This window comes from Rutidosis leptorrhynchoides, chromosome 1 (assembly GCF_046630445.1).
Source record: "Rutidosis leptorrhynchoides isolate AG116_Rl617_1_P2 chromosome 1, CSIRO_AGI_Rlap_v1, whole genome shotgun sequence".
Lineage (NCBI taxonomy): Eukaryota > Viridiplantae > Streptophyta > Magnoliopsida > Asterales > Asteraceae > Rutidosis > Rutidosis leptorrhynchoides.
Window position 1 is genome coordinate 155,555,425 of NC_092333.1, and position 17,055 is coordinate 155,572,479.

The following is a 17,055-nucleotide window of genomic DNA, read 5'->3' on the forward strand; positions in this document are numbered from 1 at the left end:
CTAGTGATACAAATGCTAACCCCCAGAATGAAACAGCTAAAGCCATTACCACAAGAAGTGGTATTACACTTAAACCACCTGAAATACCTGTAATTTCTAATGAAGCTATTCCTACTCCACAAGAACCACAACTTGAGCAAAATAAGGAAACAGAACTGGTAGTTGAAAAGGTTAATGAAGATAATACAGTTAAAGCTAAACCTTATGTTAAACCATACCAACCACCACTTCCTTACCCGAGTAAAATGAGAAAAGAAAGACTTGAAGCCGAGCAATCCAAATTTTTGGATATGTTTAAACAGATAAATGTCAATCTTCCTTTCATTGATTTGATTTCAGGAATGCCTAGATATGCTAAATTCTTGAAAGATTTAATCACAAATAGAAAGAAAATGGAAGAACTCTCGGCAGTTACTATGAATGCAAATTGTTCTGCAGTACTGTTGAATAAGATACCAGAAAAATTATCTGATCCAGGAAGTTTCACAATTCCATATTTTCTAGGTAGTCTTAGTTCAATAGAAGCATTGACAGATTTAGGTGCTAGTATAAATTTAATGTCGTATTCATTATATACTAAACTAGACCTTGGATAATTGAAACCAACACGAATAAGTATACAACTAGCCGATCGATCAGTAAAATATCCTAGAGGGATAATGGAAAACATGTTAGTTAAAGTTGGTACTTTAGTATTTCCAGTAGATTTTGTTATTCTGGACATGGAAGAAGATTCTCGAGTTCCTCTCATATTAGGAAGACCATTCTTAAACACGGCTAAAGCAATAATAGACGTGCTCGGTAAGAAACTGACCCTAAGTATAGAGGACGAGAGTGTCACCTTTTCTGTGGATAGAGCCATGCAACAACCGTAATCTGCAGATGATACATGTTATTATATTCAAACTATAGATTCACATGCAGAATTGTTAGAAGAATTTTCAGAATTACAAGGAACAGGAGAATGTTCTTTAGAAGAAGGAACTGAACCAATTGATGAAGCTGAAATGCTAGCCGCACTTATGGCTAATGGATATGAACCAACAACAGAAGAAATTCAAATTCTAAAAGAAGATGACAGATATCGATATAAATCATCGATAGAAGAACCACCGATATTAGATTTAAAGCTACTTCCAAACTATTTGGAATATGCTTATTTACATGGTGAATCTGAATTGCCTGTAATAATATCGTCTTCTCTTACTGAAAATGAAAAATCTCAACTCATTTCTATGCTAAAAGCTCATAAACCAGCTATTGCATGGAAGATTCATGACATTAAAGGCATAAGTCCTTCGTATTGCACACATAAAATCCTTATGGAAGAAGGTCATAAAACTTATGTGCAACGCCAACGAAGAATAAATCCTAATATGCAAGATGTTGTTAAGAAAGAAATTATTAAACTGCTTGATGCAGGATTAATTTATCCAATCTCTGATAATCCATGGGTAAGCCCAGTTCAATGTGTACCTAAGAAGGGTGGCATGATTGTCATCACAAATGAAAAAAATGAGCTTATTCCTACTAGGACTGTAACAGGATGGCGTGTTTGTATAGATTATAGAAAATTAAATGACGCCACCAGAAAAGATCACTTTCCCTTACCTTTCATTGATCAAATTTTGGAAAGATTAGCCAGAAATAGTTACTATTGTTTTCTTGACGGTTTTTCCGGATATTTTCAAATCCCAATAGCACCCGAGGATCAAGAGAAAACCACATTCACGTGCCCTTATGGTACTTTTGCTTACAAACGCATGCCATTTGGACTTTGCAACGCCCCTGCAACCTTTCAAAGGTGCATGATGGCAATTTTTTACGACATGATAGAAGAATGCATGGAAGTTTTCATGGATGACTTTTCAGTCTTCGGTGATACATTTGAATCATGTCTAGTTAATCTTGAACGAATGCTTATTAGATGCGAGCAATCAAATCTAGTTCTTAATTGGGAGAAATGCCATTTCATGATTAGAGAAGACATCGTTCTTGGTCATAAAATTTCAAAGGAAGGAATTGAAGTGGATAGAGCTAAAGTAGATGTAATTGCTAAACTTCCACATCCCACTAATGTTAGAGGAGTTAGGAGTTTTCTAGGGAATGCCGGTTTTTACCGATGTTTCATAAAAGATTTTTCTAAAATTGCCACTCCTATGAACAAACTCCTTGAAAAAGATGCTCCATTTATCTTTTCAGATGAATGCATCAAATCTTTTAATAATCTTAAAGAGAAACTCACTAATGCGCCAATCATGATAACTCTAAATTGGAATCTACCGTTTGAACTTATGTGCGATGCAAGTAATTTTGCAGTGGGAGCCTTTTTAGGACAAAGGATTGAAAAACGATTTCAACCTATTTATTATGCTAGTAAGACATTACAAGGAGCATAAACTGAAATATCCCGTTCTTATTGATTAAAAACGTTCCATATTAATTGATTTCGTTGCGAGGTTTTGACCTCTATATGAGACGTTTTTTTCAAAAGACTGCATTCATTTTTAAAACAAACCATAACCTTTATTTCATAAATAAAGGTTTAAAAAGCTTTACGTAGATTATCAAATAATGATAATCTAAAATATCTTGTTTACACACGACCATTACATAATGGTTTACAATACAAATATGTTACATCGAAATCAGTTTCTTGAATGCAGTTTTTACACAATATCATACAAACATGGACTCCAAATCTTGTCCTTATTTTAGTATGCAACAGCGGAAGCTCTTAGTATTCACCTGAGAATAAACATGCTTTAAACGTCAACAAAAATGTTGGTGAGTTATAGGTTTAACCTATATATATCAAATCGTAACAATAGACCACAAGATTTCATATTTCAATACACATCCCATACATAGAGATAAAAATCATTCATATGGTGAACACCTGGTAACCGACATTAACAAGATGCATATATAAGAATATCCCCATCATTCCGGGACACCCTTCGGATATGATATAAATTTCGAAGTACTAAAGCATCCGGTACTTTGGATGTTGTTTGTTAGGCCCAATAGATCTATCTTTAGGATTCGCGTCAATTAGGGTGTCTGTTCCCTAATTCTTAGATTACCAGACTTAATAAAAAGGGGCATATTCGATTTCAATAATTCAACCATAGAATGTAGTTTCACGTACTTGTGTCTATTTTGTAAATTATTTATAAAACCTGCATGTATTCTCATCCCAAAAATATTAGATTTTAAAAGTAGGACTATAACTCACTTTCACAGATTTTTACTTCGTCGGGAAGTAAGACTTGGCCACTGGTTGATTCACGAACCTATAACAATATATACATATATATCAAAGTATGTTCAAAATATATTTACAATACTTTTAATACATTTTGATGTTTTAAGTTTATTAAGTCAGCTGTCCTCGTTAGTAACCTATAACTAGTTGTCCACAGTTAGATGTACAGAAATAAATCGATAAATATTATCTTGAATCAATCCACGACCCAGTGTATACGTATCTCAGTATTGATCACAACTCAAACTATATATATATTTTGGAATCAACCTCAACCCTGTATAGCTAACTCCAACATTCACATATAGAGTGTCTATGGTTGTTCCGCAATATATATATAGATGGGTCGACATGATAGGTCGAAACATTGTATACGTGTCTATGGTATCTCAAGATTACACAATATACAATATAAGTTGATTAGGTTATGGTTGGAATAGATTTATTACTAACTTTCACGTAGGTAAAATGAGTAGTTTTTATCAATCTTGTTTTACTCGCCATTTCTTCGTTTCTAATCCGTTTTGAGTGATTCCAGTGGCCACGGTTTTGTATTGAACTTAACTTTATGAATCTAAATAGAAAAAGTATAAGTTTATAGTTAGAAATACAAGTTACAAGTCATTTTTGAAAGAGGTAGTCATTTCCGTCGAAAGAACGACATATTGATGACCATTTTGAAAAACATACTTTCACTTTGAGTTTAACCATGATTTTTGGATATAGTTTCTTGTTCATAAAAAAAATCATTTTTCCAGAAGTATAGCTTTTAAATCAAAGTTCTTCTTAGCTTTTAATTATCCCAACCAAAACAGCCCCCGGTTTTACTACGACGGCGTATATCCAGTTTTATGGTGTTTATCGTGTTTCCGGGTTTTAAATCATTAAGTTAGCATATCATATAGATATAGAACATGTGTTTAGTTGATTTTAAAAGTCTAGTTAGAAGGATTAACTTTATTTGCGAACAAGTTTAGAATTAACTAAACTATGTTCTAGTGATTACAAGTTTATAAAGTTGAATAAGACAGCTTTTTATGTATGATTCGAATGATGTTATGAACATCATTACTACCTCAAGTTCCTTGGATAAACCTACTTGAAATGAGAAAAATGGATCTAGTTTCAAAGGATCCTTGGATGGCTTGAAAGTTCTTGAAGCAGAATCATGACACGAAAACAATTTCAAGTAAGATTTCCACTCGAAATAAGATTGTTATAGTTATAGAAATTGAATTAAAGTTTGAATATGATTATTACCTTGTATTAGAAAGATAACCTACTGTAAGTAACAAAGGTTTCTTGATCTTGGATGATTACTTGGAATGGATTTAGAAAACTTGGAAGTAAACTTGCAATCTTGGAAGTATTCTTGATTTTATGAAACTAGAACTTTTTGAATTTTTGAAGAACACTTAGAACTTGAAGGTAGAACTTGAGAGAGATCAATTAAATGAAGTAAATTGAAGAATGAAAGTGTTTGTAGGTGTTTTTGGTCGTTGGTGTATGGATTAGATATAAAGGATATGTAATTTTGTTTTCATGTAAATAAGTCATGAATGATTACTCATATTTTTGTAATTTTATGAGATATTTCATGCTAGTTGCCAAATGATGGTTCCCACATGTGTTAGGTGACTCACCTGGGCTGCTAAGAGCTGATCATTGGAGTGTATATACCAATAGTACATACATCTAAAAGCTGTGTATTGTACGAGTACGAATACGGGTGCATACGAGTAGATTTGTTGATGAAACTGAACGAGGATGTAATTGTAAGCATTTTTGTTAAGTAGAAGTATTTTGATAAGTGTCTTGAAGTCTTTAAAAAGTGTATGAATACATATTAAAACACTACATGTATATATATTTTAACTGAGTCGTTAAGTCATCGTTAGTCGTTACATGTAAATGTTGTTTTGAAACCTTTAGGTTAACGATCTTGTTAAATGTTGTTAACCCAATGTTTATAATATCAAATGAGATTTTAAATTATTATATTATCATGATATTATGATGTACGCATATCTCTTAATATGATCTATATACATTAAATGTCGTTACAACGATAGTCGTTACATATATGTCTCATTTCAAAATCATTAAGTTAGTAGTTTTATTTTTACATATGTAGTTCATTGTTAATACACTTAATGATAAATTTACTTATCATTTAACATAATTAACCAAGTGTATCAATATCTTAATATGATTCATATGTACCTAGTAAGACGTTATAACGATAATCGTTATATATATCATTTTCGAGTTTCTTAATTTAATAGTCTCATTTTTATGTATATAACTCATTGTTAAAATACCTAATGAGATACATACTTATAATAAAATCATGTTAACTATATATATAACCATATATATGTCATCGTATAGTTTTTACAAGTTTTAACGTTCGTGAATCACCTGTCAACTTCGGTGGTCATATGTCTATATGAAACCTATTCCAATTAATCAAGTCTTAATAAGTTTGATTGCTTAACATGTTGGAAACACTTAATCATGTAAATATCAATTTTATTTAATATATATAAACATGGAAAAGTTCGGGTCACTACAGTACCTACCCGTTAAATAAATTTCGTCCCGAAATTTTAAGCTGTCGAAAGTGTTGACAAATCTTCTAGAAATAGATGCGGGTATTTCTTCTTCATCTGATCTTCATGCTCCCAGGTGAACTCGGGTCCTCGACGAGCATTCCATCAAACCTTAACAATTGGTATCTTGTTTTGTTTAAGTCTCTTAACCTCACGATCCATTATTTCGACGGGTTCTTCAATGAATTGAAGTTTTTCATTGATTTGGATTTCGTCCAACGGAATAGTGAGATCTTCTTTAGAAAAACATTTCTTCAAATTTGAGACGTGAAAAGTGTTATGTACAGCTGCGAGTTGTTGAGGTAGCTCCAGTTGGTAAGCTACTGGTCCGACACGATCTATAATCTTGAATGGTCCAATGTACCTTGGATTTAGTTTCCCCCGTTTACCAAATCGAACAACGCCTTTCCAAGGTGAAACCTTAAGCATGACCATTTCTCCAATTTCAATCTCTATATCTTTTCTTTTACTATCCGCGTAGCTCTTTTGTCGACTCTGGGCGGTTTTCAATCTTTGTTGAATTTGGATGATTTTCTCGGTAGTTTCTTGTATTATCTCCGGACCCGTAATCTGTCTATCCCCCACATCATTCCAACAAATCGGAGACCTGCACTTTCTACCATAAAGTGCCTAAAACAGCGCCATCTCAATACTAGAATGATAACTGTTGTTGTAGGAAAATTCTGCTAACGGTAGGTGTCGATCCCAACTGTTTCTGAAATCAATAACACATGCTCGTAGCATGTCTTCAAGCGTTTGTATCGTCCTTTCGCTCTGCCCATCAGTTTGTGGATGATAGGCAGTACTCATGTCTAGACGAATTCCTAATGCTTACTGTAATGTCTGCCAGAATCTTGAAATAAATCTGCCATCCCTATCAGAGATAATAGAGATTGGTATTCCATGTCTGGAGACGACTTCCTTCAAATACAGTCGTGCTAACTTATCCATCTTGTCATCTTCTCTTATTGGCAGGAAGTGTGCTGATTTGGTGAGACGATCAACTATTACCCAAATAGTATTAAAACCACTTGCAGTCCTTGGCAATTTAGTGATGAAATCCATGGTAATGTTTTCCCATTTCCATTCCGGGATTTCGGGTTGTTGAAGTAGACCTGATGGTTTCTGATGCTCAGCTTTGACCTTAGAACACGTCAAACATTCTCCTATGTATTTAGCAACATCGGCTTTCATACCCGGCCACCAAAAATGTTTCTTGAGATCCTTGTACATCTTCCCCGTTCCAGGATGTATTGAGTATCTGGTTTTATGAGCTTCTCTAAGTACCACTTCTCTCATATCTCTAAATTTTGGTACCCAAATCCTTTCAGCCCTATACCGGGTTCCGTCTTCCCGAATATTAAGATGCTTCTCCGATCCTTTGGGTATTTCATCCTTTAAATTTCCCTCTTTTAAAATTCCTTATTGTGCCTCCTTTATTTGAGTAGTAAGGTTATTGTGAATCATTATATTCATAGATTTTACTCGAATGGGTTCTCTGTCCTTCCTGCTCAAGGCATCGCCTACCACATTTGCCTTCCCCGGGTGGTAACGATTCTCAAAGTCTTAATCATTCAACAATTCAATCCACTTACGCTGCTTCATATTCAGTTGTTTCTGATTAAATATGTGTTGAAGACTTTTGTGGTCGGTATATATAATACTTTTGACCCCATATAAGTAGTGCCTCCAAGTCTTTAATGCAAAAACAACTGCGCCTAATTCCAAATCATGCGTCGTATAATTTTGTTCGTGAATCTTCAATTGTCTAGACGCATAAGCAATCACCTTCATTTGTTGCATTAATACACAACCGAGACCTTGCTTTGATGCGTTACAATAAATCACAAAATCATCATTCCCTTCAGGCAATGACAATATAGGTGATGTAGTTAGCTTTTTCTTCAATAACTGAAACGTTTTCTCTTGTTCATCCTTCCATTAAAATTTCTTCCCTTTATGCGTTAATGCAGTCAAGGGTTTCGCTATTCTGGAAAAGTCTTGGATGAACCTTTTGTAGTAACCAGCTAGTCCTAAAAACTGGCGTATGTGTTTCGAAGTTTTCGGGGTTTCCCACTTTTCAACAGTTTCTATCTTTGCCGGATCCACCTTAATACCTTCTTTGTTCACTATGTGACCGAGGAATTGAACTTCTTCCAACCAAAATGCACACTTTGAAAATTTAGCGTACAATTCTTCCTTCCTCAATACTTCTAACACCTTTCTCAAATGTTCACCGTGTTCTTGGTCATTCTTTGAGTAAATAAGTATGTCATCAATGAAAACAATGACAAACTTGTCAAGGTATGGTCCACACACTCGGTTCATAAGGTCCATGAACACAGCTGGTGCATTAGTTAAACCAAACGACATGACCATAAACTCGTAATGACCGTAACGTGTTCTGAAAGCAGTCTTTGGAATATCATCTTCTTTCACCTGCATTTGATGATACGTGGAACGTAAGTCAATCTTTGAATAAACAGACGAGCCTTGTAGTTGATCAAATAAGTCAACGATTCTCGGTAGTGGGTAGCGGTTCTTGATGGTAAGTTTGTTCAACTCTCGGTAGTCGATACACAACCTGAATGTACCATCTTTCTTCTTGACAAACAAAACAGGAGCTCCCCACGGTGATGTGCTTGGTCGAATGAAACCACGCTCTAAAAGTTCTTGTAATTGGCTTTGCAGTTCTTTCATCTCGCTGGGTGCGAGTCTGTAAGGAGCACGAGCTATTGGTGCAGCTCCTGGTACAAGATCTATTTGAAATTCAACGGATCGATGTGGGGGTAATCCTGGTAATTCTTTCGAAAATACATCGGGAAATTCTTTTGCAACGGGAACATCATTGATGCTCTTTTCTTCAGTTTGTACTTTCTCGACGTGTGCTAGAACAGCATAGCAACCTTTTCTTATTAGTTTTTGTGCCTTTAAATTACTAATAAGATGTAGCTTCGTGTTGCCCTTTTCTCCGTACACCATTAAGGGTTTTCCTTTTTCTCGTATAATGCGAATTGCATTTTTGTAACAAACAATCTCTGCTTTCACTTCTTTCAACCAGTCCATACCGATTATCACATCAAAACTCCCTAACTCTACTGGTATCAAGTCAATCTTAAATATTTCGCTAACCAGTTTAATTTCTCGATTCCGACATATATTATCTGCTGAAATTAATTTACCATTTGCTAATTCGACTAAAAATTTACTATCCAAAGGCGTCAATGGACAACTTAATTTAGCACAAATATCTCTACTCATATAGCTTCTATCCGCACCCGATTCAAATAAAACTTAAGCAGATTTATTGTCAATAAGAAACGTACCCGTAACAAGCTCCGGGTCTTCCTGTGCCTCTACCGCATTAATATTGAAAACTCTTCCGCGGCCTTGTCCATTCGTGTTCTCCTGGTTTGGGAAATTTCTAATAATGTGGCCAGGTTTTCCACATTTATAACAAACTACATTGGCATAACTTGCTCCGACACTACTTGCTCCGCCATTACTCGTTCCGACACCATTTGTTCCTTTCGTTCTGTTAACCCCTGGTCCGTAGACCTCACACTTCGCCGCGCTATGAACATTTCTTTTACACTTGTTGCAAAATTTGGTGCAGAACCCCGAGTGATACTTTTCACACCTTTGGCATAGCTGCTTCTGATTGTTGTTGTTGTTGCGGTTATTATTGTTGTTAAGATGATTGTTGTAGTTGCTGCTGTTGTTGTTTTTGTTGTTGTTGTAGCTGCTTCTCAAGTGGTATTGGTCACAACGGTTACGTAATTCATACGTCCAGAAATAAGTCATGCATTCTGGTTTTACTAATACCACTTCCCATCCTTAGTCTTGTGGAACGTAACCGTTGTGACCAATAGTATGACAACGTGTTGTAACGTTGTCAAAAGGACGAAGGTTACGTAATGACCAACAGTCTTGTAATAATCTAAAAACCTCATTTCTTACCCCAATTACCGACTCCTTCACTTGTGAGAACGTTTTGTTTAATAGTTGTAGCCGGCTGTTCTTTTTCTCACTTTGGTGAGAAGCGAACATTACTAACCCGTAAGCATAACATGCTTCTTTATGTTGCATGTTAGCCGCTTTTTCTAAATTATAAAGTCCTATATTCGGATACATTGAGTCAAAATAATTTCTTAACCCGTTGCGTAAAATAGCATTTGGGTTCCCCGCAATATATGCGTCAAATTAAACACATCGTAACTTATGGGTTTCCCAATGTGATATCCCCCATCTTTCAAACGAAAGCCTTTTATAAACCAAGGTATTCTTGGAACGTTCTTCGAATGTCTTACAAACTGATCTCGCCTTAAATAGTTGTGCCGAGGAATTCTGACCGACTCTAGACAAGATTTCATCAATCATGTCTCCGGGTAGGTCTCTTAAAATATTGGGTTGTCTATCCATTTTGTGTTTTTATACTATAAAATAGACAAGAGTTAGATTCATTAAAAAAAATACTTATTAATACAAGCAATTTTTACATATATCATAAAGCATAAGCACACTATATTACATATATTGCACCACACGAATACAACTATCTTATTCCGACTCGCTCGTTTCTTCTTCTTCGGTTTTGGTTCGTTTTGCCAAGTTTCTAGGGATATATATGTTCCCCTAATACGAGCCGTCGTTTTCCACATTGGTTTCGAAAAACCTGGTGGTTTAGAGGTTCCCGGGTTATTGTCACAACTTAAGATATACGGGTGTTGACGATACATATAAAGTTCATCGGGTTTGGAATCAAATTTCTCTATTTTTATGCCCTTTACCTTATTGTTCTCTTTTGCCTTATTAAATTGTGTTGGGGTAATTTCTATAACATCATCGGAATCCTTGTCGGGATCCGATTCATCGGAGAATTGGTAATCCTCCCAATACTTTGCTTCCTTGGCAGAAACACCATTGACCATAATTAACTTTGGTCGGTTGGTTGAGGATTTTCTTCTACTTGACTGTTTTATTATTTCCCCCACTGGTTCTATTTCTTCTTCCAGTTCCGATTCTTCTTCTGGTTCCGATTCTTCTTCCGGTTCTGACTCTTCTTCCGGTTCCTCTTCGGGAACTTGTGAATCAGTCCACGAATCATTCCAATTTACATTTGACTCTTCATTATTATTAGGTGAGTCAATGGGACTTGTTCTAGAGGTAGACATCAATCACATAATATCAAACTTGTTAAGAGATTAATATATCACATAATATTCACATGTTAAAAATATATAGTTTCCAACAAAATTTGTTAAGCAATCATTTTTCAAGTAAACACGATCGAAGTCCAGACTCACTAATTCATCCTAACAAACTCGATAAGATACACTAATGCAAAATTCTGGTTCTCTAAGACCAACGCTCTGATACCAACTGAAATGTCCCGTTCTTATTGATTAAAAATGTTCCATATTAATTGATTTCGTTGAGAGGTTTTGACCTCTATATGAGACGTTTTTTTTCAAAGACTGCATTCATTTTTAAAATAAACCATAACCTTTATTTCATAAATAAAGGTTTAAAAAGCTTTACGTAGATTATCAAATAATAATAATCTAAAATATTTTGTTTACACACGATCATTACATAATGGTTTACAATACAAATATGTTACATCGAAATCAGTTTCTTGAATGCAGTTTTTACACAATATCATACAAACTTGGACTCCAAATCTTGTCCTTCTTTTAGTATGCAACAGCGGAAGCTCTTAGTATTCACCTGAGAATAAACATGCTTTAAACATCAACAAAAATGTTGGTAAGTTATAGGTTTAACCTATATATATCAAATCGTAACAATAGACCACAAGATTTCATATTTCAATACACATCCCATACATAGAGATAAAAATCATTCATATGGTGGACACCTGGTAACCGACATTAACAAGATGCATGACACCCTTCGGATATGATATAAATTTCGAAGTACTAAAGCATCCGGTACTTTGGATGGGGTTTGTTAGGCCCAATAGATCTATCTTTAGGATTCACGTCAATTAGCGTGTCTGTTCCCTAATTCTTAGATTACCAGACTTAATAAAAAGGGACATATTCGATTTCAATAATTCAACCATAGAATGTAGTTTCACGTACTTGTGTCTATTTTGTAAATTATTTATAAAACCTGCATGTATTCTCATCCTAAAAATATTAGATTTTAAAAGTGGGACTATAACTCACTTTCACAGATTTTTACTTCGTCGGGAAGTAAAACTTGGTCACTGGTTGATTCACGAACCTATAACAATATATACATATATATCAAAGTATGTTCAAAGTATATTTACAATACTTTTAATACATTTTGATGTTTTAAGTTTATTAAGTCAGCTGTCTTCGTTAGTAACCTACAACTAGTTGTCCACAGTTAGATGTACAGAAATAAATCGATAAATATTATCTTGAATCAATCCACGACCCAGTGTATACGTATCTCAGTATTGATCACAACTCAAACTATATATATATTTTGGAATCAACCTCAACCCTGTATAGCTAACTCCAACATTCACATATAGAGTGTCTATGGTTGTTCCGCAATATATATATATAGATGGGTCGACATGATAGGTCGAAACATTGTATACGTGTCTATGGTATCTCAAGATTACATAATATACAATATAAGTTGATTAGGTTATGGATGGAATAGATTTATTACTAACTTTCATGTAGGTAAAATGAGTAGTTTTTATCAATCTTGTTTTACTCGCCATTTCTTCGTTTCTAATCCGTTTTGAGTGATTCCAGTGGCCACGGTTTTATATTGAACTTAACTTTATGAATCTAAATAGAAAAAGTATAAGTTTATTTACAGAAATACAAGTTACAAGTCGTTTTTGAAAGAGGTAGTCATTTCTGTCGAAAGAACGACATCTTGATGACCATTTTGAAAAACATACATTCACTTTGAGTTTAACCATGATTTTTGGATATAGTTTCATGTTCATAAAAAAAATCATTTTTTCAGAAGTATAGCTTTTAAATCAAAGTTCTTCTTAGCTTTTAATTATCCCAACCAAAACATACCCCGGTTTTACTACGACGGCGTATATCCAGTTTTATGGTGTTTATCGTGTTTCCGGGTTTTAAATCATTAAGTTAGCATATCATATAGATATAGAACATGTGTTTAGTTGATTTTAAAAGTCTAGTTAGAAGGATTAACTTTATTTGCGAACAAGTTTAGAATTAACTAAACTATGTTCTAGTGATTACAAGTTTATAACGTTGAATAAGACAGCTTTTTATGTATGAATCGAATGATGTTATGAACATCATTACTACCTCAAGTTCCTTGGATAAACCTACTGGAAATGAGAAAAATGGATCTAGCTTCAAAGGATCCTTGGATGGCTTGAAAGTTCTTGAAGCAGAATCATGACACGAAAACAATTTCAAGTAAGATTTTCACTCGAAATAAGATTGTTATAGTTATAGAAATTGAATTAAAGTTTAAATATGATTATTACCTTGTATTAGAAAGATAACCTAATGTAAGTAACAGAGGTTTATTGATCTTGGATGATTACTTGGAATGGATTTAGAAAACTTGGAAGTAAACTTGGAAGTAAACTTGCAATCTTGGAAGTATTCTTGATTTTATGAAACTAAAACTTTTGGAATTTATGAAGAACACTTAGAACATGAAGATAGAACTTGAGAGAGATCAATTAGATGAATTAAATTGAAGAATGAAAGTCTTTGTAGGTGTTTTTGGTCGTTGGTGTATGGATTAGATATAAAGGATATGTAATTTTGTTTTCATGTAAATAAGTCATGAATGATTACTCATATTTTGGTAATTTTATGAGATATTTCATGCTAGTTGCCAAATGATGGTTCCCACATGTGTTAGGTGACTCACATGGGCTGCTAAAAGCTGATCATTGGAGTGTATATTCCAATAGTACATACATCTAAAAGCTGTGTATTGTACGAGTACGAATACGGGTGCATACGAGTAGATTTGTTGATGAAACTGAACGAGGATGTAATTGTAAGCATTTTTGTTAAGTAGAAGTATTTTGATAAGTGTCTTGAAGTCTTTCAAAAGTTTATAAATACATATTAAAACACTACATGTATATACATTTTAACTGAGTCGTTAAGTCATCGTTAGTCGTTACATGTAAATGTTGTTTTGAAACCTTTAGGTTAACGATCTTGTTAAATGTTGTTAACCCAATGTTTATAATATCAAATGAGATTTTAAATTATTATATAATCATGATATTATGATATACGAATATCTATTAATATGAGCTATATACATTAAATGTCGTTACAACGATAATCGTTACATATATGTCTCGTTTCAAAATCATTAAGTTAGTAGTCTTATTTTTACATATGTAGTTCATTGTTAATACACTTAATGATATATTTACTTATCATTTAACATAATTAACCAAGTGTATCAATATCTTAATATGATTCATATGTACCTAGTAAGACGTTATAACGATAATCGTTATATATATCGTTTTCGAGTTTCTTAATTTAATAGTCTCATTTTTATGTATATAACTCATTGTTAAAATACCTAATGAGATACATACTTACAATAAAATCATGTTAACTATATATATAACCATATATATGTCATCGTATAGTTTTTACAAGTTTTAACGTTCGTGAATCACCGGTCAACTTGGGTGGTCATTTTTCTATATGAAACCTATTCTAATTAATCAAGTCTTAATAAGTTTGATTGATTAACATGTTGGAAACACTTAATCATGTAAATATCAATTTCATTTAATATATATAAACATAGAAAAGTTCGGGTCACTACACAAACAAATTACACAACTACTGAAAAAGAACTCCTGACCATTGTCTTTGCTTTTGACAAATTTCGTTCATATCTCGTTCTAGCTAAAACGATGGTCTATACCGATCATTCTGCTCTTAGATACCTATTTTCAAAACAAGATGCTAAACCAAGATTAATCCGTTGGATCTACTCTTACAAGAATTCAATATTGAAATCCGAGATAAAAAGGGAGCAGAAAATCTCGCAGCTGATCATCTTTCTCGTCTTGAAAATCCCGAATTAGAAGTTCAAAATGAATCGGCCATACAAGATAACTTTCCTGATGAATATCTCTTGAAAATCGATTATAATGAAATTCCATGGTTTGCAGACTATGCAAACTACTTAGTATGTGGATTCCTTGAAAAAGGATTATGGTACCAAAAACGAAAGAAATTCTTTAGTGATATAAAACACTATTTCTGGGAAGATCCACATTTTTTTAAAAGTTGTCCCGATGGAATAATACGCGGATGTGTATTTGAGGATGAAGCCAGTCAAATCTTGAACCATTGTCACACAGGACCAACCGGAGGGCATTATGGGTCTCAACTCACAGCAAGAAAAGTTTACGATGCTGGATTCTATTGGCCTACAATTTTCAAAGACGCACACCTTCTTTGCAAATCCTGTGATGCTTGTCAAAGGGCCGAAAAAATAAGTCAACGTGATGAAATGCCACAAAACATCATTCAAGTATGTGAAGTATTTGACGTTTGGGGTATTGACTTTCTGGGTTCATTTCCAAAATCTCATAATAATCTCTATATTCTCGTTGCCATTGATTATGTATCTAAATGGGCGGAAGCACAAGCTCTCCTAACTAACGATGCACGAGTTGTAGTCAACTTCTTAAAACGTCTTTTTGCTAGGTTTGGAACACCGAAAGCTTTAATAAGTGATCGGGGTACTCATTTTTGTAATAATCAACTTGAGAAAGTTCTCAAAATATATGGAGTAACTCATAAAATCTCTACCGCTTATCATCCACAAACAAGTGGACAAGTTGAAAATACTAACCGAGCATTAAATTGTATTCTAGAGAATACCGTAGGATCAAATCCGAAGGAATGGTCCATGAAATTGGAGGATGCACTCTGGGCTTTTAGAACAGCCTATAAAACTCCAATTGGTACCACACCTTTTAAACTTGTTTACGGAAAAGCATGTCATCTTCCAGTAGAAATTGAGCACAAAGAATTTTGGGCTTTGAAAACATGTAATCTTGATTTACATGAAGCCGGACGTTTACGATTAAGTTAACTAAATGAATTAGAAGAATTGAGACATGAAGCATACGAAAATTCGTTAATCTATAAAGAAAGAACGAAGAAATGGAATGATAAAAGAATTAGAAGTTCAAAAGAATTTAAAGAAGGAGACAGAGTTCTTCTTTTCAATTCACGATTCAAGCTATTTCCTGGAAAAATGAAATCAAGATGGTCTGGACCATTCATAGTCAAAAGAGTTTTCCCGTACGGAACAGTAGAGTTAATAAATTCAAGTGGGATTGAATTTAAAGTTAATGGTCACAGAGTTAAACATTACATAGATAGTCCGATGGAAGTTGACAATGAAGTTAATCACAATTTCGATACCACAGCTAATTAAGTGTGGGAAGGTTCGAATCTTTTTAGGGTAATATGTATTTCTGTTAGAGTTAGATGTTCTGTTTTCGTGTAGTTCTTGAGAATGGAATCTGAATGGTCTTTCCCTAGCAGACCCTAAAGAACTAGTCTTCTCCCTCCATTCTGAATTTTTATTTTTTTAGGTTTTACAAGATGAAGAATTCCTTTGATCTGAACCATGGTCTAATGCTACATGCTATGATTACTAAACGTAATAATGACAAACTCCCGAGTGAACTGGTATCCTTCATAAGAGGCAAAATGGACGGAGTAAGAAAAGAACTCAGAAAAGATCATCATAAGATACATTTTGGTAAAGGAAAATCAAAATCCGCAACAAAAAGAAGAGCACGACACCTTGAAAGATGTTATAAATGCTGAAAATGGTCACACGAAGGTAAATGTTTAAATAATCAAACATATTCAAATACCGAATTTGTTATTCTATGCAGAGAAGGACCGTTCATATGTTTAGAAGAAAAGATATTAAAGAATCGAGGTTATGCTTACGTAGCTATGGAGAACCAAATCGCACGACTCTCCTATGAGTCAGCTAAAGCAGGTCTCTGAGAATTCTTTCTCATAGGTAAGTATGTACAGTTTTTATTTTTATTTTTATTGCTTTTAACCTTTTGATAAGAAACACTGAATCGTTCGCTATAAAGTATTAAATTGGTATTCAATAAAATTAGGTATGCATAACCGAAATTATTGA